Genomic DNA, 27,786 nt, shown 5'->3' on the forward strand with positions numbered 1-27,786 from the left:
CAGAGTATAGGTTCTCCATATGGATCCTGGGATGATGACTTACATCCCTTATTCCTTGCTCCATCACATTACATTTACTCTCTGTTTCCGAAAAGTGTACTGCTTGCTTACAGCCAAATGGTTAAGGTCACCCTGCACCATGAACTTCCATTTACTGTTAGTTTTAATCAGAGAGTTTTAGAAGTATCGATCCTTTTAATCTTGATAGTGAAAAAAAATGTTAAGTATGGCCAGCACAGTCTACTAAAACTATTGGGGTATGCCATTAAACCTTACAAGTACAATTGTAAGGCATGCAATTGTACAATTGTGACCATTCTGATAATCCCCAGGCTCTAGGGGGAGTCCTTGTTTTCATTCTTGTAAGAATGTAATTTTTGATGCATGCTCATCACATTGGCCTGGTGTTAGTACTTCCAGAGTGATGCTTATTTTTAATACATTTTCTAGGGTTTCCCTAACATCAGTTTATGTATTTAATAATTAATTTATCTAAGGCTGAAAGGTAAGCCAGAAGTATGCTTCTTTTCACAGAGCATTTTCCCAATTATTGCTTGTGATAATCACAGTATTATTATATTTTTTTCTCCTTGAATGTCTTGTCTGAAGGACACCAAAGAGGGATAAATCATTTATACACTTTGTTTCATGAGATTTGCCAATATTTTTTAAAGAAGATTTTTACTGGTGAACAAGCTATTGCCTTCCTGTTTGCATTAATAATTTTGTACAACTGCTGATAACTGTACAAAAATACTGTTTTTATATCAGGTATGTGTATGCTGTTGTTTCCTAAGACTTCTGTTCTTCATATAACTTTGTCTGTCTGGTAGGATTTGAATGCAGTCTGAAATGTAATTGGAAAATGTGTATTATACCATGTAGTATTCAGAAGCAAATTGTCTGGACTGGAACTGCTGATGTAGGTGACCTATCGAATACCCTGCAACCCAACAGTCAGATTAAATTGGTTAAGGAATGCAGGGATCACTAAATGGTTCAGTAACAACTCATCTAGTGTTTTGATTTTCATTTGGACTGTAATGCGGGGTTGTTTTAATAAAAACAGTGCACTATATGGACATAAAAACCAGAAGAATATAAATGACAACATTAGCCAAGACCACTGTTTGTCCATGTCTTAGGAGATCAATTTTATTTCTTCTTTTCTCATAAAAACCAAGGACACCCCCCCCCCCCAATCACTTTGTTTTTCTGTCTGCAGAAGCTGGGATGGGGGCCCCTGGTAATTCTGAATCAGGTGCTTACTCTCACAACCGTGCCTTTGCTTAGTTTCAAGGGTAGCTATAATAATTCTGTAAACATCACCTGTTATTATAATCCAAATCTGTTTGACTCAGTAGAAAAACATGGACATACTATTTATTTAAAATATGTATTTTCATTTTTGCATAGGGAAGTAAAAATGATCAGGTTATAATGTATCAGTGTAGGGTTTTGACAGTAGACATTCTGTGCAAATTATACCTGTTGACTATGACAGAAAGCCAAAAAAAAAAAAAAAAAGGAATTTTATTCAGCAGTTAGTGAATAGTGGGTGTCATCTACATCACTGAATAAAGTTAAGACTGCATTCATGGGTTAACCATGCAGAGGCTTTGTTCTACACATCCCACCTCCATGCCAGGCAAGAATAAGAACAACTGTGGAGAGCTTGTTGCTGACATTTTGTCCGGTTTCTAGCAGTTATTGTTAAGGAAATAGCAAATCTTTATCCCTAGGCCTCTTTAATCTCTTACACAAATGAATGAGATCAATGCCATTGTCCTGACATGAGTCATGATTCCATTTCTCTGAATATTGTGGCTTGTTCTTTCTGGGATTAGTGCCAGTTCTGCTCAGAGACCAAAGATACATTTTCAGATAGCATTTTTTTGCGAGCGTGGTACCTGTTTTTCTTTGTAAGTGAGCTTGTCCCATCGATGGATGACTGGGCATGGGTTGGTTTGCCGTTTGAGCACACTTGTTCTGTTCAGACCTAAGTTCTGCAGTTTCATCCTAGAAACTGGTGCACGCCAACCAGATAACTGGGCAGACCTCCAAGGAGAAGGTGTCTGGGGTGGAGTGGCCAAGTAGGCTGGCGTGTCAGAGCTATGCTTTGAATACATGCACTCCCCTGAAAACTGTGTGAAGGAAGAAGCATGTGGTACAGTTCTGCTTTGAAGGGTTGTATCTGGGACTGCACATTGAGAAACAGAAACAAAACAAGCAAACAAAAACAACCAAACCAACCCACACCTAAAACCGGGAATGGGAAAGGTCTCACTTAACAAGCAATGACATCAAAGGTGACAAATTGCCAAGTTTCATTCACAATGAAGTTTTCTGGACAACTTCTAGGACCTTTAGTGAACGTCTCAAGAAAAAAAGCATGAAGAATCGATTGTGGCACCGCTGGAGCCCAACCAAAAAACCCTAAGCATGGTGAGGCTCAGTTCTGCTCCAAGTTGGGCCCAGGGAATCTTGAATTAGTTTCTGTTTGTTTAAATCTGATTTATAAGCACAAAGTCTGTCTGACCTGGAGCAGAGTGCTAACTTCTGTGGAGCTGCCTGGTACGGCTGGAAATGAAACCTAAATCCCCTTCTCCAGGCTGAACCCTCTCACCTCTTTGTATGGCTGTTTTACAAAGAAACAAAGCTATGATGCTTTTTTTTTTTTTTTTTTTTTTTTTTAAATGGAAATGCATGGTTGTCTCCAAAAGCATGTTCTTACAAATTGGCCATAGGATGTGCATGGGCCAGCCTGCGTGGTGAGCTGATACCCTATGAATTGAAACCAACCAGTAGGATGGTTTTCATCCTTAGCTTTGGATCTGACTCTATGAAGGAACCCACTGCCTAACTTGGGTATTTAAGATTCATTCTAATATTCTTGCTCAGTAGGAGAGTGTGTGTGTTGTTTTGGATCTAAACCTTACTGTTTTCTATCAAAAGAAATGTTGGAAGCTAAATGGAAACTAAGAACCAAACGCTGAATTTGGCCTTAAGTCTATTAGTGCTTGCAAAGCAGATAGGTATACGGGCAGTTCAATGTATCTTGGTGTTGTATGTGTTATTACAGATTAGATCAATTGTCTAGCCATGGTAGCAAACACTTCCCTTGTAATGCACTTAGTCAGTTGTGAAATCATGTACTCAGTAGTGGGAAAAAAAAGAAAAACCTCCGTAGCCCCTCCAAGCAATCAATTTATGCCCTGAAGCATGAGATTTGATTACCATTGTTATTATCTTAGCTTGCATAGTTACAAATGTTATTAGCAGTCATAAAATTATCCAGCCTTTAAAAAAAATTATATTAAAAAAAAAAATCCTAACATTTCACTCCAGGTTCTTCAAAGCCTGCATTCTTGGGATTACTTCTAACTGTGAAAAGTGGTATTTCCTTTTATTCATTTTAAATTTGCTGTCCTTTGATCACGTGGATTTTTCCTGTATTCTCATTATGAAGGAAAAGATTAGCATTTTCTAGCACATCTATAGCTTCTTTGCTCTGGTCAAGACCCATCTAACTTTCAACATTTCAAAGCTGAGCGTTGTTGATGTATTCTCAGGTATGTGTTTAATAAACCATTAGTGTCATGTGAATCACCTTGTCTCATCTATGTTTTTCTCCCTACAGTTAAAATCTTTCCCTCTCAGCTTTTAATTTCTAATGCAGCTTTACACTTCTCAATATACATTTAGCTGGTATAATTTAAATATTATAAGTATTCCAAAGTTAATGAAATTCCTGTGAAACGTTGTAGCAGGACAAAACAAATTTTGATATGGAAAAACTATCAGTTGGCATGATGTCAGTTATATCAATTATATTATATTTGTCCAGGACCAGACCTGATTCCCAGAAATAGATCCCTCTTTAAAATAAATAAATAAATCAAATAATAACTCTTGCTATTCAAGTATATTCACATTTTTGCATATCTACCTGTTCAAAAAAATGACATCATCTCTATTAATAAGCTGTGGCAGTGGGATACATTCTGTCAATTAAAAGCAAAATGAATTTTCTATAAAGAAAATCTGTTCTTTTGTCCCAAGCAGTTTGTGTACCTCAAATGGCATTTAGAGTAAAATTGGAAAAATCTCTCATTGGACTTTGGAACTGATTTTCACACGGTAGGTGTTTCCTGTGGGAGTATGTCCAGTGAACCAGGTAACAAGTTGAAGTTGAAATAGGTACAAACACACCCGCTGTTGCTTCTGATTTCTTTAGACAATTCCTGAGATAAATATTCAGAGCTTTCTTCTCACAGTTGATATGAGACAATATTAGGCATTTAACTTGTATTTTAAATATGCAAACAATGCCAGCCTAGAGAGATTAAATGGCTTTTTCCAGTGTTTCTAGCAGTGTTTCTCTCATTCTCACAGCAAGTAGCGAGAATGATGAAAAGGCTCCTTGATTTTCCACTGGAAATCCCCAAATAAAGAGCAGTTCTGTAGAGAAATGGTCACAACCAAACTGTGCTTCTCTGTCTTTATTTTTGTGCAGTGGTGACTTAAGTGCTATAACATTTGTCCTGTTTCATTAACCGGGGAAATCTGAATGGACTATGTCTATTTACACTTAAAGCAAACCGTAGTCTTGGAGATGGATGTGAATGGTGCCATGTCTGATTATGAACATGAACACACTTCATTTTCTGAGTCTGGAGCAGCTTTTGGTGAGCTGATGTACTTTGACTTTCCCATCAGTTAACTTCCTAGAGGAAGGAGAACTTTCTGCATGATTCTGTGTCAAAAAAATGAAAAGTGGGTAATGGTTTGCATATTACAAGCTGGAACCTGGAACCGTGGGAAGATCTTGGTGAAATCATGTTGCCAGAGAGGACCTGAAAGCTGGGCCAGCTCCACAGGGAAATGAGAGTCTCAGTGGTCACAGCATTTTGCAATCCCAGCTTGTTTCTGTTTGCATGAGAGCGTATCCGAGGGGTGGGTATGGCAACATAGGTATGGGCAGCGCAGGGAGTTGACTTTGGCAGCAGTCCTGCCTCCAGCAGGCACTGGAGGTAATTAGATTGTTGTCTCTCTTCTTTGTGTCAGAGCCCTGCAAAAATCAACCTGGATACCCCTGGGGCCGCTAAGGCATCCGGGGAGGAGGGTGCTGTTGGCCAGGAGTGGGGAAAAGTCCTCGTTCCCATTTTTTTGTCCTCTTGGCAATGTCAGGAGGGGTGATTGCAGCTTCCCCCACTCCCTGAGCATCTCCACTGCCTCTGCTCCCAGGCGAGCAGGAACTCAGCTTCTCCCCCTGGCACACGTGGGGTTTTGCCAGCGCTTCAGCAAATCTCCAGTCACCTCTGGACTGCCTCGATATCTGACGGGCGTGTTTCTGTGGGGTCAAATGGCTTTCCAATGTGTTGGCAGCCCTGACACAGCTGAAAAATTCCTTCACAGCGGCCTCTTTTCCCATTTATTTTCAGAGGTTTCCGCTGCATGGGGGCACAGCCCTGTTGCTTAGCTGTTGGTTGCTTTGGAAAGCAATGTGCTGTAAATATAGCATTTTACTGTCTTTGGACTAAACAGTAAGTCAATTCAGGATTTGGATATGAGAGCTGGATTCAAAGGGAAAACTCCCATTTCCTTACATGTGCTTTGGGCTTGGCCTCAGCTGTGCATAAATCCAAGTGCTCAGCATCAGAGCTCTCCAGGCAAACATAGCATGGTTTCCTTACAAAGCAGAAGCTTTTCTCTATACATTTGGTCAGAAGTTAGGCGTTTATATAGGCACAAGTTGAGTTAAGGCTAGTTTAATATGAAAATTTTATCTATGAATTGCCTGACTTTGCATGACTAAAATATCAAGCATAACATTGCTTGAAGAGTTTTGCATTTGCTTCCTTAGCACGGAATATTAAATTATTCTATTCTTTTCCCTCCTAGCTTTCAGATTTTCTCTTTTACTACCACATTTAGTTTATAATACCTTTCATTGATTTTGACTACTAACTTCCTGACTAAAAAGTAAGCTCACCCACCTAAGTCTGCTGGAGACGAACATCAGTTTGCCAACAAATTTTGAGTGCTACTGTCCAAAAAATCTTTAACCCAAATGATAATAATCCCCACGAGTGTTAGCTGTGATTCGGTAGGGTGGTTTTATGGTTTAATGTCTGTGAATGCTTCTTTATGATTATTGTTCATCGCATTAGACAAAGCTCAGAGAAAAGGAAAAAACCTCAAAGGTCAGCAGTGAGACAGAAAATTGCCCGAGAAGTCCGAGTCCTGGCGGAAATGATTGTGTCTGACCCTCAGCACCTCCAGGCAGCATCTCTGGCCGGAGTGCTTAAAGCATGACTGGCACCTTTGTGAGGTCGGGCCTCACCACGCACTCACAAATTTAGCCCGTGCAACAAAGGGGTTACAGAAGCAAACCATGCAGGCAGAAAGTCCGACTGTTCAAGCGCGCACAAAACTGATCTCTTGTTGTGGCCGTTGTGCTGCAGAGAACATCCAGCAAAGAGTAAAAGGGGCGTTAGCAAAAAATAAAGAAAAGGTATTTTCAAAGGTTTGAACACGTAAAGGATGAGGTGTTGCGATGACGAATGCGTGGGGTTTTGGGGAAGGGAGAGCGCAGAGGTGGACAGGGAGGATGGGGACCATCCCCATCCAAGGTTTTCTGGTTTCGCTCCCTTCTCTCCGAAAGCAAAGCCACTTGTGTGCCCCGAGAGGAGGGAAAATGGGTGTGTGGGGGGCTCGGCCGGATCCCTGGCCGCGCCTACGCCTCCTGCTCCGCGTTCTGGAGCCGCAGAGGGGCCGTGCGGGGGAACTCGCCTCCGTTAGCCACGTTGCCGTCCTCTGTCTCCCTCGCCCCCCGGCACCCCAGGTGCCGCCAGGGGCGGAGGCGCCGCTGGCTCCCGGCTTTTGCCGAGAGGCGTCGGATCCGGCAGGTGGGAGCGGGACGGGGACACGGACAGGGGCAGGGAGCGGGGCAGGGGCGGCTCGGCCCCCGGGGGAGGCGGGCAGCGGTTTGGGGAGGTGCGGGGCTCGTTGCCATGGCTCCCTGCAAGCGCAGCCGGAGGAGATACTGATGCCAGTCACGGAGGGACCCCTCTTCCTTCTCGTGGGTGTGGAGCAAGGCTGGGTTTAGCTTTTTTTTTTTTTTTTTTTTTTTCTTTTTGGGGTGGAGCGATTAATTTGCAGAGCCGGGACAGGGCTGCGGAGCCGCCGCCGCTACCCGCAGCTCCAGCTGCCGCCTCCGAGCCTCCTCCGGCCCCAAGGTAAGGCAGGGGGAGCCGGGCCGGGGGGTGCCGGGACCAATGGCCCTGCCTCGCCCTCCAAAACCCCGTTAATTGTGCGCTGACCTTGCTGCCGCTGCTGCTCCCCGTACCGCGCCCGGTGCTGCCGGGCGGGGAAGAGGCAAGGAGAGGGAGCGGGGCTACGGGAGCGGGGCGCGCAGGTGCCGGGCTCCGAGCGGGGCTCCCCCGGGCTGCCCCCCTCGGAGAAGTTGGGGGGGGAATAGGGGGAGACCGGGGGGTGCCGAGGTCTCGGCTGGGGGGGCTGCCTCTTGCTCCCCTGCTCTTTGCATGGGTTCAAGTTTGCAACCCGGGTGGCGTCCCTCTGTGCAAGTACTTCGCTCTTTCGTTCTTTTTCCGTTTTTTCCCCATTACGATACGGGCATTTCTTTTTGCAATACCTAAATAATTGCCAATGTCTTCAGCAGGTGTCTTTTATTTTTATTTTTATTTTTTCTGTGGGGAGTGGTGTGGTTGTATTGCAGCTCACGAGAGCTATAAGAATCTTTAAACGTCTCTATCTTGTGCTGTGTGCTGTTAATTAGTGCTGTACGATCAGACCATCAGTGGTCTCAGCTAGGTTTAGGTCTTTGTAATGCAAGAAGACAGTGCTTTCTGTACTGTTTCCTAATTGTCAGACACAGGAAGCAGCAATAGCCTTTTCATGTATCGCTTGTATGACGAACGTTATTCTCTTCGTGTTTTGGGGTAGAAAAGAGCTAAGCTATGATATATTGGATAACATTCAGGTGTTCAACCATAACTCGACAGATATAAACCAAGCATATTTATTCTCAGCGCAAGCTGAAAATAGTTTTGCTTGAAACACGCTTTTGAAAATTTCACCAGAGACTTGACAGGTAGTATTTTTGTGTGATTGTCAAGGGTTCATTTGATGTGACTGAGTTAAATACATGTTATGCAGCTCTCAGAAATATTGTTCTGTACACAATAAATAACAAATATGAGTGTAGCTTTAGGCCTGAGAAAAGGAGATGGCAAAAACCGTGAACCTTGAGCTGCTTTTTTGGTTTTTCCCCTCTAAGTGAACACATGCAGCCTTGCCCTGTTGGAGCTGGGCACGTGTTCCTTTGCCCATTGCTTCCCGTGATGCTGCGCCTGGCTTCTACTGACCTGAGGTATTAGACTGTGGAGCTGCTACTCTGTTGATACTTCTGTGTTGCTTAAAAGTAATGAGTTTTCTTTGTATTAAAACAAACAAAAAAAATCCCCCACACTCTCCCAATGGGTCTTTAAGAAAATACAAGATTCCTGCTAGGTGGTTTCCGTGGTCCTTGCTTGGGCCATGCCGCTGCTGTCAGCGGAGTTTGGCTTACTGAACTGCAAGACCATGTTACATGGTTGAAGGAGGTACTGGTGTTCCTTCAGAAATATTGCACAGTATACATGAAAGTCTCCTTAAATGTCTACAGTCAAAACAAGTTCAGCAATCCAAGAGTTGCGGAAGTTTTGTTTGAAGTAACACAGCTTTGAAAGCAGTTCCTGCTCTAAAATTGTGCAATTTGTTATTGTTTTTATCAAAATAGGAATAAAATGAGCTCTGGATATGAGGCTGAAATAAAGAGGCTGTACTTCAGTTATATACACTTTGATTACGGACAGAGAGCTAAATGTAAATGAATGTAATTACTTTGGGCATTTAGTATGTGTTACTCCATTAATTAAACATAATGAATCAAAACATAATGCTCCATTTCTTTATCCCAAGAAGAGGAGCAGATAAGCCTTCTTTTAAATGAAGGACTGTATTATTCACAACATTTATGTTTACTGCAGGTGGCTTGGATTGTAGCCATCTTGTTTGCCAGTAAAAATATACTTTATCACTTATGTTTGGAAGGTAAAATGAAAGAAGGTAGATATGCATTATGTACAATGATGTCGTGGACAGCGGCTGGTGAGATAAGGAAGGATTCTCCTGCTTCCCTGGTGGGAGAGGACAGACTACTTTAAACACCACTAATTAGTTCAGTTTATCTCGCATGCGTTACAATGTTGTAGTTGGTTAATTATAGCTTTTCCCATTAGCAGTATGTTAAGAATAATGAATTAACGTATCACACAGATCAAAAGAACATCTACAAAGTTTATCTTCGAAGGAAAAAAAAAAAAAAAAGTGTTATTGTGCGGCAGGAACTCCCCGTGGCTTTCCCAAGGCGCAGATTTGTTGGAATTCCTGAGCTGGTTTTCGGCGCCTGATGAATGACTTGAATTGATCCCAAACAAGTGACACTGGAGCTGCTGGTTGCTTAGCAACCCGCCAAGATGCCACAGTTTCTTTTGGTATATTCGTCCAGCAAAGTAGAAATTCCGTTTTGTTAAAGATGTGTTTTTTTCTGCGAGCACAAAGCTGACCTTATAAAGGCCTTAGATTATGTATAATTAAAAATGATGCATCAGGGCTGAGTCTGGCCAGCAGCATGGGCATGAAGAAAAGAGCAAGAATCTTACTTGTAAACCATCTTCTGGTGTTAATGTGCTCAGTGTTTTATAACAAGATTCAATTGTCCTTTCTCAGTTAGACTTCTGTTTAAAAAAAAAAAAAAAAAATCATCATTACTGGGAGAAGCAAGTCTGACAAAGACACTCATCTACCAACTGCTTTTCGAAACATTCCCGTCATGCTGACTTGAGATGTGAGATCCTGCAAAGCCTTGTGGGGTCACACCATGATGCATTATGAGTAAATGAAACATAACATGGAACATGGGGCTTGGTCATTGTCCAACTTATGTCAGGGCAGCCTGACATGTCCTGTAGCCCATGGGCTAGGTTGTCCTTGCAGAATAAATTGTGTTCTTTATTTTGTGCAAGGAAATAATGGGTTTAGTACTCAAAGGGCAGAGGGATGATAAAAGTCATTGTGGTCACATACCCCCAAAGTACCAATAGTGGCCTTAACCATCTTGTGCCAACCTTCATACAGCTCATACCTGGTGAATTATACTTTTATTTCAGTAGCTCACTGTTTATTGTTACATTTGGATCCGTTTCTGCTGATATCTTAAATCCTGCGTGCACAATGAAGGGGAGTCTTGCAGCTGTCCCATCCTCGCTTCTTGTGCTGTGATTTGCTTTAGAGGAAGACTGCACAAACTGAATTGAAGGCAGAATATCTGTTTCAGGGGTTTACTTTGTGCAGGCCAGCTGCTAATGGGCTTTCATTTGTGTCCTCCTGACTGAGCTAAAGCAAAACATTTGCGATGTTTATGGGTGGATTTGGGGTTCTCAGCAACATTTTGCAATACTTGACTGCTCCTTTGAGCTCTGCTATTTGCTAGTATACAAATATCCTTTTCTGTCTAAAATTGTAACTTAGAAAAAGGGTTTCAGGGCTGGGAGAACTGCAGGCTGTCATGGCATTTATTTTTCAGGTTGGCGTTCTGGAAGGTTTCTTTCTCCTTCTTGGTGAGAAAAAGGAATCCAGGTATTTTTCTTGTTCCTAAACAAAGCTTGGGTACTGTGTGATCCACTGACCTGCTGGACTGAAAGAGGATGTGTAGCTGCCGTGTTTGGATCACAGTGATCCAAGTCTCAACTCATTGTTTGCCAATAGTGCTAGGCTAAGATTATTATAGTTCATAATCTTGTACTTCAAATTGCATTTCTAGGCTTTGTCGTGTTTCTGTGTGTCTGCTGGGTCCTGTGTTCATCTTGCTCCCAGATGTCCCTTTGGATTCCAGGGAAATGGGTCAATCTGGGTTCTGTAGAACAAGTTGGCCACTTACAACCTTCCACAGCAAACTATTATCACTACAAAAATAAACATTGTAAGGACTGGGAATTTGTTTTTACAAGGGAATACCTTTACTTTTCAGGGAACAAATATATCTGGTGGTGGTGGTGAAGAGGGCGAGAAAAATGTTGTAGTTAGCTTTTTTTTTTTTTTTTTTCTCTCTGAGAAACCTGGCATGTATTTCTTTGCTTCTCTAATTTTCACTTGTGGAATAGATTCCATGCTCCATAGATGTCCATGCAATATAAAGGAATACGTCCAACTCATCATCAAGGGCCAGCTAAACTCAGTGGGTAACAGATTGTCACCTCCAGGAAGAATCATGAATGCCAAGAGGAAAGCGCTTATGTATGTTTTATTGAGGAATTAGAATTGGTCCCAATAGCTAGAAGTTTTTTAGCATAATTTAAGGTGTGCTTTTATTTACAGAAAATATATTTTCATATTTTTGAAGAAGTCATCTATGGATCTTTTTAATATTTCATATTATTACTCGTGGTATTAAACTTTTGGTCCAGTTTTAAGTGCATGTGAGCTTACCTTTTTGTTTCTGTGGCAAAGTCAATACCCCAAACTCAAGGTGCTTTTTTTTTTTTTTTCCTTCTTTCTCTGGGTTAGTGTCCTTGTATCTGTTTTATGCATTGATTTCTGTAAGCACATTTGCATACCCAAATGCTGATTAGTTCATTTTCCATTGCAGTGATTGCCTGTGCATTATAAACAGATTAAGGTATGCGGTGATATTTGGTGCCTTGCGTTTATCCTCCTGGCAGGTCCCAGCACCGCTGTAAGAAATGCACTGTGCTGGTCACACAGTCAGGGAGATGTGTTATTTCTGGGACTGCAGAATTCCTTAGCAGATGTTTCCTTCTTCCTTCATTACACCTGAATGTATGAAACTCCATAAAATGCAGACAGAAAACAGTTTATCATAAAAATTAGTATTTGTAATATTGGTATAGCTGAACTGGTGTTAACTGCTGTGAGTGTGAGCTCCTGTTCCATCTAAGAAGGACAAGATTTATGTTACTTTCTCCATTAGTGTTCATAATTTCTTTTGACCCTTGCTAGCCCTCTCTTTTCTGCACTTACTGAGAAAATTGCCGATTTTTCTTTTCGGGTATTTTTTCTCCTTTTGCCTAGTCAGCAAGCAGATGGGATAAAGTGGAGGTGTGGTGGGGATGTGACTCGGTTAGGGAGCGTGGGGAGGACACCAGGAAGGACAGGGATGGGCCTGCGCAGGTGGGAGCCATCCTCATCTTTGCTCCTGTTGTCCCATGCAGAGGAAGCAGCAATGTCTGGATCTAGGCCCGAGCAGCTGGGCCGAGGAGGAGCCGACGTTTGAGCCCAGGTAGGGCTGCTCCTGTTGGAGTGTGGCTTTTGAGGACGTTACAGACAGATGGCTCCTGGTCTGGCTGTAACTGTGGCAGCGGGCCGGTCGGCCAGGCCCACGCCAAGCTCCCTGCAGGCAGCCTACAGCCAGTGGCTTCAGCTGTGGGGAGAAAACGGAGCTTCTCCTCGTGCTCCCATCCTGTCCTTTGCAGTGAAGGAGGTACAGAAGGGTGACCTTGGTGTGCAGCAGGTGGTGTGGCAGCGAAATGTGCCCGTGGGCCTCCACATCGCTCGGCCTGGTGCAGGCCTGGTGAGGGCCAGTGCTGTCCCTGCCGGCTTGGGGTGCTGCTTGTGCTGGCATGGGGCAGGGAGTCTTTGAGTGTTGAGATATAAAGCTACGTGGCTGCAGCTTTCTTGGGGGGTGAACCCACGGGAGGGGATCTGCAAAAGTGGGGAAGTCTCACTGCCCTCATGAGTGGAAAGTTTAAATCTAAGCAAGCAGTGACAACAGAAGCTTCATTTTCAAAGAATTGTAATCTTCTAAAAGGAGGGAGGGAAAATGAAGACTTGGGCAAACCCACCTTTTGTCCTGTATCTCCTTTACCACCTCTTTGAGTGTGGCACTACAGAGTTGCTGCCAGCCTCAGCCACCAAGGGGTGGCCACAAGCGCTGCCTGCAGGGCTCGGCAGCCACTTGGAGGAAAGGAGAGGAGAGGGCTGCCTCCAAGGGTGCATCCCTGCAGCCTCACAGGGTGTTTGAAAAATGCGTCGTTTCGTTGTGCCCTGTGTAGTACAGTATTAAAACTGATGGAAACCTGTAACAGCATTTCAGTAAATAATGGCTGCTGCCATTGCCCTATCCCTGGTGTTTGAAATGGAATTAGTCGTGGCAAAAGATCACTCTGCTTATAGGGAAAATAAAATTATTATTCCAGGGCAGACTTTTTTTTTCCCCCCATGGAAAATACCGTAACAATGCTTTCAGCTAATAAAAGCGATTAACTTGGTGGCTTTTATTTATACTTTTTTTTTTTGTCGTTTTTGTTTACTGAAATGAGAGAATAATTAATAATAACATATTGTCTGTAGGTTTTGGAGCACCTAAAAAATCAGTCTCACACCCAGCCTGGTGTGTCCATCATTGCTACAATCCTTCTCCCTGTGGTGCTGTGGCTGTTTGTGTTTGCTGATACAGGGTTGTGTGCACACTTGCACCCACGCTTGTTTGCTTGATTTGTTGGGTTTACATCTGCAAATGCAAAATACCCCCAAACCACAATATGGTTGCTGATTTCAGTGAACTTATTAACTAGAATTGAGGCTAATGCTCGGCTATTTTGCTGAGTAGGGGTTTTATGCTGTTTCTGTTGGTTATTTTTTCATATTCCTTCACCAATGACTTTGTTCTAATAAAATTTCATTGTAGACCATCGATTTTTACAGGATTTCTGTTTTGTCTTGACTGAGTCAGAGATGGTCCCACCTGATCTTGGTCATGAGACGCTTTTACGTCTGAGTAACCTGTATGTGATGCTTACTTTGTATGAGTTCTGTTTAAGCGTTTATCAAAAACGTAGCTAGTTGGGTAATCAAAATCCAAAATACTTTGAAATAAAAATTCCTTTTGTTACGTTTGGACAGAAAAAAATAACACAGCACTGAACTGATGGTATTTGTACTAATGGATGATAATACTTTCTTAAGAAAATATTAAAATAAAACCCCTGCTACGCTGGGGTGACTTCTGGGATTAACATCACACAGAAACCAATGGTGAAGTCATGGCGCCACGGAAATAGATGGTCAAACTCCCTCTGACCTCAGCAGAGTCAGGTTTTTGTCCCAAGAGTGATGAAAATCTAATTTACAACCTAACCAGTTGGAGAAATAGGCGTAATGGCTCAGATCCTTGACTGATATAAATGACCGCGGTTGGGCTGGGGCTGATTGAGTTACGCTGGCTGCCACCACCTGGGCCTCTGGAGGATGGTGTCAGGCATCCATGTGGTCTCGCTGTGCCCATCAGCACTGCTGCAACAGGCTGTGTGTGCGGGTAAACAAACGTATGGTGAGCTTTAATGCAGTGCCTCCTGTCAAGTGGCATACTCTTGTCCCACGTTTTGACTGGAAACAAATAACCAGCAGACAGTAATGAATATTTCTGTTTCCTGAGTCATACAAATTATGAACGTTGTGCCGTAAGCTAGAAAACAGTAGTGATTAAAGGACTGTCCCAGGTGGGCCAAGCGGAGGCATGCCTACTGCACTCAATGTATGGAGCTGCCACTGAAATCCACAGTAATTGCTCAGGGTTTGCTACCTGTGGGACAAATGCCCCTTTTGATTATTGATGGGATGAGGCTGGACTTAGGCTTTCACCTAAATCTGGGATTTTGATCATCTCTGATTATCGTGTTGAATTGCAGCGTTCCTGCTGTTTGTGTCTCTGCAGCACGCAGTGGTGATTGTACCTGCCCTGCTGGCAGGTGGTTTCGGGCTGATACCTGCCCAAACTGTGCTGACCTGCTGCCAAGCACTTGGAGCTTCCTGCTGCGTCCCAGGGGACTGCTGAGAATTGAGATCTGCTCGAGTTACGTTATAGCACACTGCTTTATTAAAGGTAAAGCGCAGAGGCTGGTGTGGCACCAGAAAGTAATACAGCCCGCCTCGTTGTGCAGCCAGCCTCAGAAAAGGAAGTTTCTCCAATTTACTTCCATGTGTGCAGGATCCTGCCTTTCTGAGTGTTGTATCTAATTATCCTGCCAGTGCAGCAAATCTTCATTGTGAGCCCTTCCTGCTGTCAGGTATCTCTGCAGTGAAACCTCACGTAATTCCATAGTGCAGCAAGATGAAAATCTCATCTGTGGTGCATAAGAATTATGCCTCAGCATTTATAAGAAAAACAACGGGCAGCAAACATCAAGGGCTATTCACAAATTTTATCATGTGTATCACCAAAAAAAAAAAAAAAGGAATAATCTTTATATTCAGCAGACAAGCAGCATTCTCTGTACAAACCTGCTCCTCTGTCATCCTCCAAAATGTATGCTAAGCTTGTCTGTGCACAAAGCTCCTTGTAATGGGTCATGGTTTGACCAAATTTTTTATCCTTACCTCGTGCTGCTATAGAAAGGAGTACTACATTTTTCAGTGTTATTTGTATAATGCACTTACTGAAAAGAATAATGTATGCAAAGCTTTGAAGCTCAGGCAGCAGCAATCCATTTAACCATTTATAGTTTTATGTTTCTTATAATCCCTGAATCCAAATGTCCCTAGAGAGCGAATGGCCCATTAAAAAAAAAAAATTAGGCCTTTAAATTAAATGGATTTAAATTCACTACTTTGCATACTTTGTTGTTGTTGTTGTTCTGCCTGAATGAGATATTACCTCAGTAATTGAACTGTAACTTTGCTACAGGTAAATAGTGTCAGACAGCTGATATTCCAAATGCTTCACCGCTTTAGGGTTGTGTGGTGCTAATATGACAATTTGCAGCACACCTTTGAGAGGAGATGTGTCCAGTCCACTTAGGATCACTGATTGCTGGGCTGGAGCTTGAGCTCAATTACCGTCTGGTGCTCAATGCGTTTCTGGAGCGGGGACTCACAAGGATGTTGTGGAGTGAGGCAACACGTCCCTGGCAAAGCTGGGGAGGATTAATTGGGCTGGATAGATGGAAGTGGAGCTGCAAGAGGCAAGGCTGCTCAAAGGGATGACATGTCTATCAGAAAGCCTTTTTTAGTATCTTTGGAAAAGATAGAGTGATGCATCGTACAAGGATGCTGAAGTATTTTTGGCTCTGTTACTAATGTGAGAAGGATCGTGGACAGCTTTCACTAGGGTTAAACACTTCCAAATCAGCAGGCAGAAATACCAGTTATCCAAGAACCGCGTGCATGAGCGGAGGGGACCTCCTGCTCTCAGATGTTGACTTCTTGTGTGTCATGGTGCAGGAACACTGGAGGAGCGTGGGTACAAAAAGAGAAAGCAGAATGTGGTAGGGGATGGTCAATCCCAGAAAAATAGTGGAAAAGTTGATAAAGGACTGAATTAATATGGAGTTTAGAGAGGGAATTAAGATCAGTTAGTACAGCTTTCTGCTTATTCCTGATGAATAGGTTACAGGTTTGCTAGGTACAGGTAACTAAGTGTTGTGGTGGAGTTTTCCAGGTGTTAGATTTGGTATCTCATGAAATTTCAGTTCAAAAAAAAAAAAAAAAAAAAAGTATGTAGTACTAACAGTGCTCCTGTTTAATGGATTAAGATTCAGCCAACAAAGCTGAAACGGTATTTGTCCATGGGGATTCTCTATTGAAAGATGTGTGCTTTTAGTGCAGTTTCACTGGAAAGAGAACTGGTCCTGAATCTGTTTAACATCTTTATCAATAGTCTCAACATAAAAATTAAATGACTGCTGCCAAAGATGTGGATGAGGCGATATTAAGAGTGTGAAAATGAGAAGTTACAAGGGGCAGACTGACTGGCTGGCAAGCTATTTCTCCTCCTCCCAACCTCCCAGGGGTCCAAGTCAAATGAACATGCTGGGGGTGTGTATCTGTGAGGGGAGTCACCCTGACAGGGCATGGAGGGGTCATAACGGATGAAGAAAGATGACTTCCCAATGTGATGCTATGGCTGAAGGACCAGTGGGACCCTTTGACATAAGAGCTGCACTCGTAAGCATGACTTTTATCCAAGAACATGAGAATACTGGAAAGCTATGGCCAGTTTTAATGTCAACAGTTTTAAAAAGTTTACGAAACTGAGAAGTCAAGAAAATAACCACAGTATTGATTTGAAGAGTGGAGAAAATTCCCTGCAGTGAGAGATTTAGAGAGCTAAATCTGCTTAGCTCATCAAAAAGAGGATTGAGAAGGGACTTGATTACAGGGACAAGTATTTTCATGAGGAAAGCATACCCTGCTTTTTAATCAAGAAGAGAAAAGAATAATAAGGTCCAATAGCTGGAAGCAGACAATTTCAAGTTAGACATTAAACACAAATTTTCATCCGTGATTAACCGCTGGAATGCACTATGATGTGTTCAAATCATGACCTGATATCTTGTGTGATAGGATCAGTCGAATACAGGTTACTGGATATAATTTGCAGGCAATAAGGAAAAGTACGGAAGGGTGCAAATGCCTTCAAATCTGTGGGCATTGAAAGGGCAATCACATAAAGTTAAGCAAAAAGGGAGAATGTACATGGGAAGTATAAAAAGGAGACGTGAAACCAAAGGAAGGACAAAGAGATGAATTTTGTCTGAAAAGAGTAAATTTTTTTCTGAATTTGGGAGCATATGTTGCAGCAAAGTGAGTTTTGGCATTGGAAACACCTTGAGCATTGGCAGTGCTGGAGTCATCTGTTTCATAGTCAAAATGGCAATTTTGGATTCTCTGCTTTGTTAATGATGATGGAGAAACCTCCTACTTGTCATTTGGGCTCTTGGCACCGCTGGCTCCCTATTCTGCTGCTATGAGAGTCGACAGCACCATCAACTTTGTTTAGATGTGATGGAGCTGAGGGCCATTTCCCACCACGAGAGCCCTGCAGTGTTCCCCAGGAGTGAAGGGCATGTCATGGATTGCCTGGGCTGCGGCATGCTTCACCTTATCAGCAGCAAGCTGTCACTGTGGTCTCTTGTGTGCCCTTCAGTTTATTGACACGAACGTTATACATTTAAAAGGTTCTTTTAAATGCTTTTAAAAGAACCCCATTTTTGTGCCATTAAAACAAACTCTTGGGAAATCCAGCAGGGAAACCTATGCGGTCTCAGCTATTTTTGATGTGTAACATCTTTATATGTGTTTGTCCTCATGAAATACTTTCACCATATCAGCGATTGTCTTCTTTCTCCAGAGAAGCATAGCATGTTTCACAGTGCCTGATAACTGGGTAATCATTAATTTAAATGTCATATTGTATTTCTTCTATGAGAAAGTGAAATGATTGAGTCAAGATCATGGTTTGGGCATGTTTACTGCTCAAATGCATGTTTTCCGTCTGGACCTACAGCTATAATGGAAGTGAAACAGGTGCTGTAAAGGTTGTAAGTCACTTTGCTGTTGTGGAAGCTCTTTAGCCAGGACTGAAAATAGCTTTTCTGGAAAAATATTCATAACCACTGTCTTACATCCACAGTAGAAAATATTGTTGTACTTGTTATGCAGAGATAGCTTGCATATGTTATTTTTTGCCATCACAAAGCTATTAGTTTTGTTTAGCAACATTTCCTATACTGCTTTAGGATTTGAAGGTAATAATTATTCTTGGACTTTTTCAATGGAAATTAGCAACGTTTCCTCTGCACTGTTTAATAGAAGCATAAACTCTTGGTGACCAATTAGGGCATTGACCTACACAGAGCTGCAGGTAATTCAACAATGTTGGTCTCCTATGGCTGTAAACATTACACATTGCCAGAAATATTGAATAACAATTTTCTTATTTCTGGGCTAGACTATGGGTATCTTCTGGACTGTGCTAAAACCTGGGCTTATTATGGTAATATTCTCCTTGGAACGAGCAGGATGGATAAATTGTAAGAAACTGTTTTCTTGGGGGAAAAATATCATGCAAGAATGTCCTCGCTACCTGTAATAATCGACTAACTGGGCAGTAATTATTCCAAAATACTGTTGGAGGTATATTGACCTTGACAATCATTTTCTTTTTCAAATGGGCATCTGAATAATTGTCTTTGCCTAAGGATTCCCTAGAAGCTGCTCTCAAATCAGAGCGGCACTTCAGCGTTCAGCTCGTGACATTGTGACATCCATTAGGAACACAGAGAGGTAGGAATTACCCTATTCAATCCGATTAAAGATATAATTAACTTAGAAACCTATCTCTGTTAGTAACTAGTACTAGATGACTCAACATCCTGGAGGGAAAAAAAAAAAAGAAGAAAAGAAAAAAAACAACACTTTTCCTTCTTCCCTCCTCCCCTAAACTCCCTTTATAACATTTAAGGAACAATGCATCCCTGAAAGAAGTTTTTTCCCTCTTACTGAGCACTTAATGTTTGACTTCCATCCTGAAACATGAGATCAATAGCCCATAAATTCTTATCCTGCCTTGTGAAAGTATTATTAGCACTTCAAACATCCAATCACTTTCCTAACCATGATGACAATATTTTGTCGGAGGGTTCATAGAGTTAATTACTTATTATGATTTTCTTTTCCTCTTTAAATTTACTCTCTCTTAATTCCAGCGTGATAATTAAAGTGACTATTTGACCTTATTTCACCTGTTTTCATATATACCTATATGGGTCTGTGATGTTCATTCCTTGAAACATTTTATAGATAAATGAAATATTAACTGACAATTCTTTGCATTCCTTTCTTAAAGGGCCTTTAATAGTTTCTTTATTTTTGATCTGTTTCGTCTTTCCTATAATTCCTTGAATGACCTCTGAATGCAGTTATACTTACTGTCAAAGGTAAGAATATATTAGCAGTAGATCTAAATTGCTAATTTTGCACCATACTTATTTTTAGTCCTTTCTAATGTATTCTGTACACAGCCTCCTATCTCAGTTACATCTTGACCACCTTAGCCTGCTAAGCAGATGCTTTCTATGGAAGGGATTTTTTATTTTTTTTAAATATATATACATTTATTTATTTTGGAAAAAAAAATCTAATAGAAGCACTTTTTTTTTTTTTTCAGCCTTTTATAAGCCAGGGGCCGTTTGGTGAATTTAATTTTACTTAAATAAAATGAAAAAAATCTGTTATGATCCTGGGAAACTCTCATGTTTCAGATCAAAAGTCATTTCCAAATGTAGGGGTTTGAAATTAATGTCTCCCTGGGTAGGTGATCCTGTAACTGCCTCCTGCAAGGTTTCTCAGTTTCCTTCAAACCAAATATTCTGGCCGTTTCTTCAGACTGTTCTGTTTGAGTGGATAAGGTGTTTAGAAGATACAGTGGATATAAACATAATAGTGTCTATATATCTATATTACTTAAACTGATTACTGTTTAGGTATGGCTTTGCATGGACTTACTTAACTATCCTGGCATTTCATGAAAAAAAGAAAACAGTTTGGGAGGAAGCAGGTCTTCACAGCATATGTATTTTTCCGAAGTGTTTTGTGCAATGGGCAATAGCTTTTGCCTTAGGCTTTTGAATATGATATTACTTCAACTTCCTGGAAAGTAATCGGAGTACTGGCAGCATTTGATGAGACTGGGAGGAAAACAAACAAAACAGAGGAAACTCAATATGGAGGGTATAAGATCTTTAGATTTATTGTGGAGACGTGGATTTTGGAACTTGAAACTATCCATCTGTAATGTGTGTGTCTGCGTGAGTACACGCACAAGTGCACGTGTGGCTACTGATATAGGTATGTAGTTCATATCTTTGTCTTGGGCAGGAACCTGGGAAGAGCTGGAAAGTTTGTATGCTAATGTTTGCTGCTTCCTAATATCTAATGGCTATGCCTCCACAGCTTTGGAGAACTGATTCAGTTTCCCTGTATTTTGGGGTATTGCCCTTATCTGGGGGTTCCTCCCTGTAGAATAGTAACTTCCTTGTATTTGGCTGCAGAACCTTGCCATGGCAGATGTTATGACTCAGAGCAGACGAGAAGATTCAGACTGCTATTTTTTTTGCCCCTTTTTTTTTTTCCTTCATAAGTGGCTTGCCCCCAGGCATGTTTTGACAGGGGAGATATCATTTCAAATTAGAATGTGAATGTGGAGGCTTTCCAAAGCTACAAATTGCAGAGATTTCTCAGCATGACTCAAAGAAAAAAAAAGTGTTGTGCATGCTGATGGTTTTCTGTGGTGCGGGTTATTGCTGCGGTGTAGCTCTGGCGGTTAAAGCCATAGTTTATTGCTTTATTACAGATTTGGACATGAGAGTCAGTGTCCGCAACTGATCTGCTTTGGTTTCGTTCTTTTAATAACCACTTTCCTTCAAGCACTTGCTGCTTTGACCACTTCAGTTAATTTTTTCCTAATTGGTGTCACAGATAGGGTAGAAATTAAGAAAGTACTGAAATACTAGTTTTGGTCAAGAAGTATAGGGAAAGGAGGGGGAGAAGTGAGGAGGAAGATGAAACTGAAAATTGTATGAGGCCAAACGTGTGAAGGAAATAGTGAATGGGTCTGGGCTGGAATTGGCAAGGAATTCTCAGCTTTCCCAATGCCTCTCTTTGGCAGCCCCCAGAAATTATAGAGGAAAGTCATTGTGTTTCAAGAAAGCAAACCTTGGGATAGTTTCAAGGCTTATGGGATTGGAAGAGAAGGAAGCAGGGAAGGCTTTTGTAAAGAAAACCCACAAGTATATTAGGTAGGTCAAGATGTATATATTAATATTTGATGATGCTTACAGAGGCAATGTTTTATCAACGCCAACTTGGAAGAGGTGTTTTTTTCACTGACCCAAAGACACGAGGGATCTGACTGTTTCATGTATGCCCTGTGAGATCCTTGACCACTAGCTGATTCCTGAACTTCTCACTATTTCATGAGTTATTGAATTTCTTCCAAAGCCTATCAGCTCCTTCCCTTTCTAATAAGAAGAATAAAAATGAAAATTGGAAGATGTCAGTGGAAGAGCTAAAGAGGTCCTGTCATTGATTAACCAAGGAAAAGAGTCAGTGCCATGTGTGAGCATGTAAAAATAATACAGTCAGCAGGTAGGTGAGTGAGCATCTCACTGCCTTCAGCTAGGCTGGGGTTGTGATCAGTGGCTAAAAAGCTCGTTTTCCATACTTGTCTTAAATGGTCAGGTAAATCTGCAGCATCAGCGAGCTAAAGATATTTTTAAGATGACAAATAACTTGATCTGAAAGCAGGCAATCCAGAGGATGCTCCCTGCTGAAGGCTGCCAGAGGACTTTGCAGCAAGACGATTGCTTTTCTCCCTTTTTGAAAGGGGAGCAGTGCAAAGAGGAGAGGAATTCCTTTGAAACTGTGTTTTTTGCCCTATTTCAGAAAAATTAACAGAAGGAACATCTATAGTTCTGAGTACCATCCTGTGAGCTATTGGTGTCTGTGATGTGTCTGACTTTTGAAGTGAGAGACCTTAATACTCCTTAACACTCCAGGTCTTTCAAGCAGTTTAAAGATTTTCCTGAGTTTAAGAGCAGAACTTTTTTATTTTTTTTTAATAATGAATTGGAAGAAAGGGAAAGAAACATTGATTCTTTGCACAAATCTCCATGTTTATGGCACAGTCATAAGGAAGGTTTGGGAGCAGTTTTGCATTGTTTGAGGCTGGCATCCTTTGAGTGGGTTCTGGCTCTCTGACTACATTATCTGTCCTTGAGCTTGTCTTTCGTTCTTCCCACCTTTAGCCTTGTTTTCAATTTTTGTTCTGACAAATTCTGAAAAATTCTGACAATCCTGACTGTGGCATTTTGGTGTTAGCGCCGTGTCAGTAAAAGGATCAAGGACCCTCATCCATGGGATCCGTTAAATCACGCTTCTCCACGTAGACTCCTGGAAAACAGCGACAGAGCTGCTTCGATTTGTAAGTAGGCAGGATCCGGCCCGCTGCCTTAGCCCCAAGGTCTGTGCGTTGTTGTGGCCCATTCTGGGAGATGTGGACATTTGCTTCCTTTGTGTTGCCGTGTTCACAAGGTTTTTTCTTCTGTGCTGAGATGCAGCATAAGAAGGGAACAGGAGCGAACTCTGATAGGTTTAACCCGTAATAAGTCTGATGTCCTCGGGGAGAACAGAGATTAAAGAGCCAAAATTCTCTGGGAGATTGTCACTCGACTAATGATGATAGTCGCCTATGGCAGTTAGGGATGATATGGCTGATACTTAGCAGGGGTTGTGAACCAATTAGTCTGCTCAACAAAATACTTGGTCCATTGGGTGCAAATGTTAGGAATATTTATAGGGCTGGCGATGGATTCCACTAATCAAATTGGAGGAAGCTACTTAGGAGACTGTCCCAGGCTCTCCAGAAGCCCTGAGATTACAAAGCTGGGAGATAAACAAATGTTTGCCAGTGTAAATATTAGGACTGAAAGATTGCATTTGAACTCTTTTTTCCATTTCCTGGTGCTGTAAAATCAATTAGGGGGGCCTGAAACATGCTAAAGTCAGCTTCCTCATCATGGAGGGCCGACTTCAGCAGGGGCTGTCCATAGATGAGCTTCTGCAGGTTGGCTTACTCCACCTAAGCCCAGGGTGCTGTAACGTGTCTTGGACCATCCAGCCAGGAGTCCTGATGGCAGAGGATGCCCCATAAACTAGCCTAGGTAAGATGGAAGCCACACAATAATAACACAGCACATACTAGCACATGGGTTTGCATTCATTAACTGCCTGATCTGTGAGCATTTCCATTAACTTTTTAACCCATTAACTTGCTGAATTATGACAATATTGCAAATCAATATTGGTATCATAATTTTGTCTGTTATATTAGTAATGTCCAGTCCATTATATTAGTAACGTAGAGAGTTGATAGATCTTATATAAGGTCTGAAACACTGTAGGAGAATAAATGGAGTAATTCATCTAAATTTACAGGGTGGGTTAAAGGCTTATGAGTTTCTTTGTTGGCTTGTTTATTTATTTGCACTTCATGGTAAGTGCAATTAATAAAACCATTTTACAGTTTCTGCCCCTGTAATCTAAGGCATCACTTAGCAGAGCCACTTCTCTTAAACAGCTAATATGATGAGAAAAAAACACAGGCTTCACTGGAAAAGCTTTTTGAAACCTGAGAATATTGATTGCTCAGATTTAAGCTGTAAAAGTGGTTACACCGTTTTTGTGATGTGTTTTTATTTTATTTTTTTCTCAGAGAATCTGCATACAGAAGAACAGATTCCAACCCTATTACTAAACTTTTAATCAAAATATTCTGTCTTGCTCTTGTTTTTCAGCCAGGAATCAGTTAGACATACAGCCATTTTGAAGTTGGTGCAAAGGTGATATTCTCCAGTACTTACTGGAAAAATCAGATGCTAAACTGGTGCATTTATTGTATTTTGGCAAGGTCTGCGCAAGAGCTTTATCTAGAGAAAAATTGAGATATTAATAGAAGTCATGTTGCAGATTTTTTTTTATTTTTATTTTTTAAATCACATCATACTTATTAGAACAAAAAGACAACCACCACCACAAAAAGAAAAAAAAAACAAAAAAAACAGTATTCTTACAATACCTGTATAAAAGCTGCCTTTGTGCTTCTGCTATGCTGGCTGCAAGTGCTTTTAAGTGCACTGGATTTCAATATGCAGACGTTATTTCTGAAGGATCTTACATATTGAAAATGGCATAATGTCTTTTTTGATCCCAGGAAGCACAATGATTATTGGTACTGATAATTGTGTTAATAGCTTTTTCTTGTTGTTCATGTGTGTATCAGAGGTGCAAAGTACTAGCAGTTAAATGGGGTAAAAATGGTCTTTTCAAGAGGAAGATCCAAGTCCATGGAGACTCTCCAGGGATCTCATTAAAGCGCTGTTTTCTTAATATAGTGTACTGCAATAACAGCTATCAGGATCCCCACAGTGTGGTTTCCTGATAGGTTAGTTTACACAGAATTAATTGTCTAATTTTGCAAGCAACCAGTGCAGTGCACATTGATTTTTATTTATTTATTTTTAATTCTGTGTGTTGCTGTCATGGATTCTGCTTCTCATTTGGAAATAGTTTTTACATTCTGTCTTCACTTATACCATTTTGTCATATGAAATTGCGTAGGAAGTATCACTTATTTTTCTTTGTCCTTCCATATATGAATGATTGTTAATTTAAGCTTTATATATATGATATATATATATATATATATATATATATATATATATAAAATAATGCATTGTATTTAAACAAAATGACTGATAGGATGCATCAAAAAAGCAAAATCAGATTTATTTTTTTTAGGCTTCTGTAGTTTAGATGTTTTGGACACAACTACTGAAAAAGGAGAGTGGGTTTGCCTTGTCCCAAGGTGAGCTTGGTGGCTGTGGCACAGGAACAGTAAAAGGAGCAGGAGCCTGCACAGAAGAAAGGATGGCGAGTTGCAGCCTCTTGATGCAGAAGCATATAGAAATGCATTTGAATAAAATCTGTGCTGTGAATTTGGCTTGAACAGGATTTTAAATGTATCTGAGCCTGCCTTTCTAAAGTGGAGTTCTTGAAATATGATTTTCACATGAACAGTAGATTTCCATCCCATTTAGCTGCGTGAGAAAGATGGAGCAATGCAGAATATTCTTCAGCTGGATTTGGGCAGGATGGCTGCTAAAACAACTGCTGGTCTGAACCATCTGCTAAAAACTGCCTTCCAGCTTGAGTTGTCATTGCTGTTGTCCTCAGGAGATGGCTATCCTCTTACCTGCTCAGGCTCATGCAGGGGGGGAGATGATGATGGGCTCATGCTGATTCCTCACCCCCTGGACCTGGCTGCTTTCCTGCAGCCTGCTGATATGCTCACCCCAAGGAATGAATGACTTTGCTCTGCGTGGGCTGTCACAAAATGCAAACAGCTGTGCTGAAGCTATCGGTATTCACTTGTGACCAACACATTGGCTAGAGCAATTGGTGGCCACCTCCTCACCTGGTGTAAACGAGAGAAGCTGTGGGCGTTGATAACTGAAAGAGAGCTTTCTGCACGGATAGCTAGGAAGCAATATAGGAGGCAGGCAGTGAGAACAGACTAGATATTAGCTGGAGGAAACATGGTAATCCAGAGACAGCTGGAAGAGAGAAGACCTGAAGGTTATAGGAGGCTGTGCAGAAATAAGAGAAAAGTCCTGTCCTGAGAGTATGTGTGTGGCTGCTTCGGTACCTGCTATCTATGTGGTGGTCAGTTTATGGGTTATTAAAGCATCCCCTGTTTCTATCGGATGAAGGATTGAGGAGGGAGGGAGGGAAGGAGGGCTGAGGAGCAGTGCAGGTCCCCGTCATTCAGGTTGGGAGTTCAGGTCAAGAGGGTCCTTCAGCTGGGAGTGGAATGATGGGAAAGTGAGACACTTGGATTAATCCAAGTCTGCAGGTGAGGGAGAGAAAGGCAGTGGCACCAGCTGAATGAAAGGGCAGGTTGGGATAGCTTATTTGGAGGGGGTAGAAAACAAAGTGTTGGCAAAGCACGTAATTCAGATGGTGTGCATGTCAACACTTGGATTTTGCCTTTCATTTATTATCACATGAAACATTCTCCAAGATGAGTAGGGCTTTTCCTGTTAAAAGTGAGCATTTTGAACAACGCTGCCATATTCCTTGCCAGCATGTCTTGGAGGGGAGAAATAGGAAGTCAGTGAAAGGTGAAGTTACTTTGCCTCCTCGTTCCTTGCCTTTTTAGCTCTTGCCTCTATTACAGACATTAAGATGCAGTGTACGCTGTGAATTTGTAACACCGTAGCTATTCCAGATTACTTCTGGAGATGGGCTTATATCTCCATATGACACCATATAGGAAAAAGCCCGTCTACTAGCTGTGGTATCAATCCAACCTACCAAGTGAATGAGCTGTCTCTATCACACCAGCAAAGCGTGCCTGTTCTCAGATAGGACCAGACACGTTGCATGCATTGGGCTTGACCAGACGAGAGGTCATTCCCTGTTCATAGGCACCTGAAACGTGAGTGTTGCACCATCCTGTCTGGTCCTGTGACGGGGATTTGATGGCGTGCAGAGGTTTTGAGTGCTGTGTCCCATCCTGGCACCATTGGTAATGTGCATATTGTTCTGGTGTCAATTGTTATCTCAGAGTGTTGACATCATATACTAAATAACGCTTAAACAGGTCTCTCTCCATTAAAAGATGAATTCCCGACACAATTGAAGTCAATGGGGCTTTTGTCAGTGACTTCAATAGGTCTCAGCTTCCACCTCTTGACTCCATGGGAAGAAGAAAAAATTGCTGCCGAAAATGCAACTGCCTCTGACATTCAGTGGGAAAGGATAATTAGCACTCAGTCACAGAGCTGACATCCTGGTAGTCTGATGAATAATAGAACTGAGTACAAGTGATATGTCGTCTTCCAAGCGGATAAAATGATTTTTAGCAGATTAGCATGAGTGTAGGCAGCCAAGAAATATGGTATGAAAACCAAGTGTGAGATGAGTCCTAGACAGTAAGCATCAACTTTTCAGTCTGTCTGGCCTCTGACACATACCACGTAGTTTTATATAAACACTACAGCAGAAAGAAGTTGGGGATCAAGAAGACAAAATCTTGTTAAGAGACTTTGTTGTTGTTAGATTTGAATTAATACTCTCAGAAGAGCATGAGTGAGACTTTGGTGAATATCTCCCTTTTTGCTTCTGGTCAAAAATAATGTTGGAACAGGTTGGGAGATGGCTTGGGCTGTGTTGTAAGGATAGTGGTATGAGGGTGAAGGACCATGTTTTGTGGACTTGTGCAGCTTTGCACTGAGGAAACACCGGCTTGGAAACCCTTTTGTCCAGCAGAGGAACAGTTAGATCAGCTGATGCGCTGGACAAAAA

At 41.7% G+C, this 27,786-nt stretch overlaps 1 protein-coding gene across 7 annotated transcripts in view; it reads left to right on the forward strand.

The window, feature by feature from the left end:
- Nucleotides 1-6,761: 6,761 nt before the first annotated feature.
- Nucleotides 6,762-27,786, forward strand: part of CHL1 (cell adhesion molecule L1 like) — a 128,960-nt gene continuing 107,935 nt past the window's right edge. For 5 of the 7 annotated variants that reach the window (XM_040568686.1, XM_040568694.1, XM_040568693.1 and 2 more), the window contains exon 1: nucleotides 7,027-7,241. The gene's annotated coding sequence lies outside the window, so the exon portion shown is untranslated. Of the gene's footprint in view, nucleotides 6,912-7,026; nucleotides 7,242-27,786 lie in introns of those variants that run through there. The other 2 variants (XM_040568689.1, XM_040568690.1) reach the window with 2 other exon arrangements.

The sequence above is a fragment of the Cygnus olor genome, chromosome 10, assembly GCF_009769625.2.
Source record: "Cygnus olor isolate bCygOlo1 chromosome 10, bCygOlo1.pri.v2, whole genome shotgun sequence".
NCBI lineage: Eukaryota > Metazoa > Chordata > Aves > Anseriformes > Anatidae > Cygnus > Cygnus olor.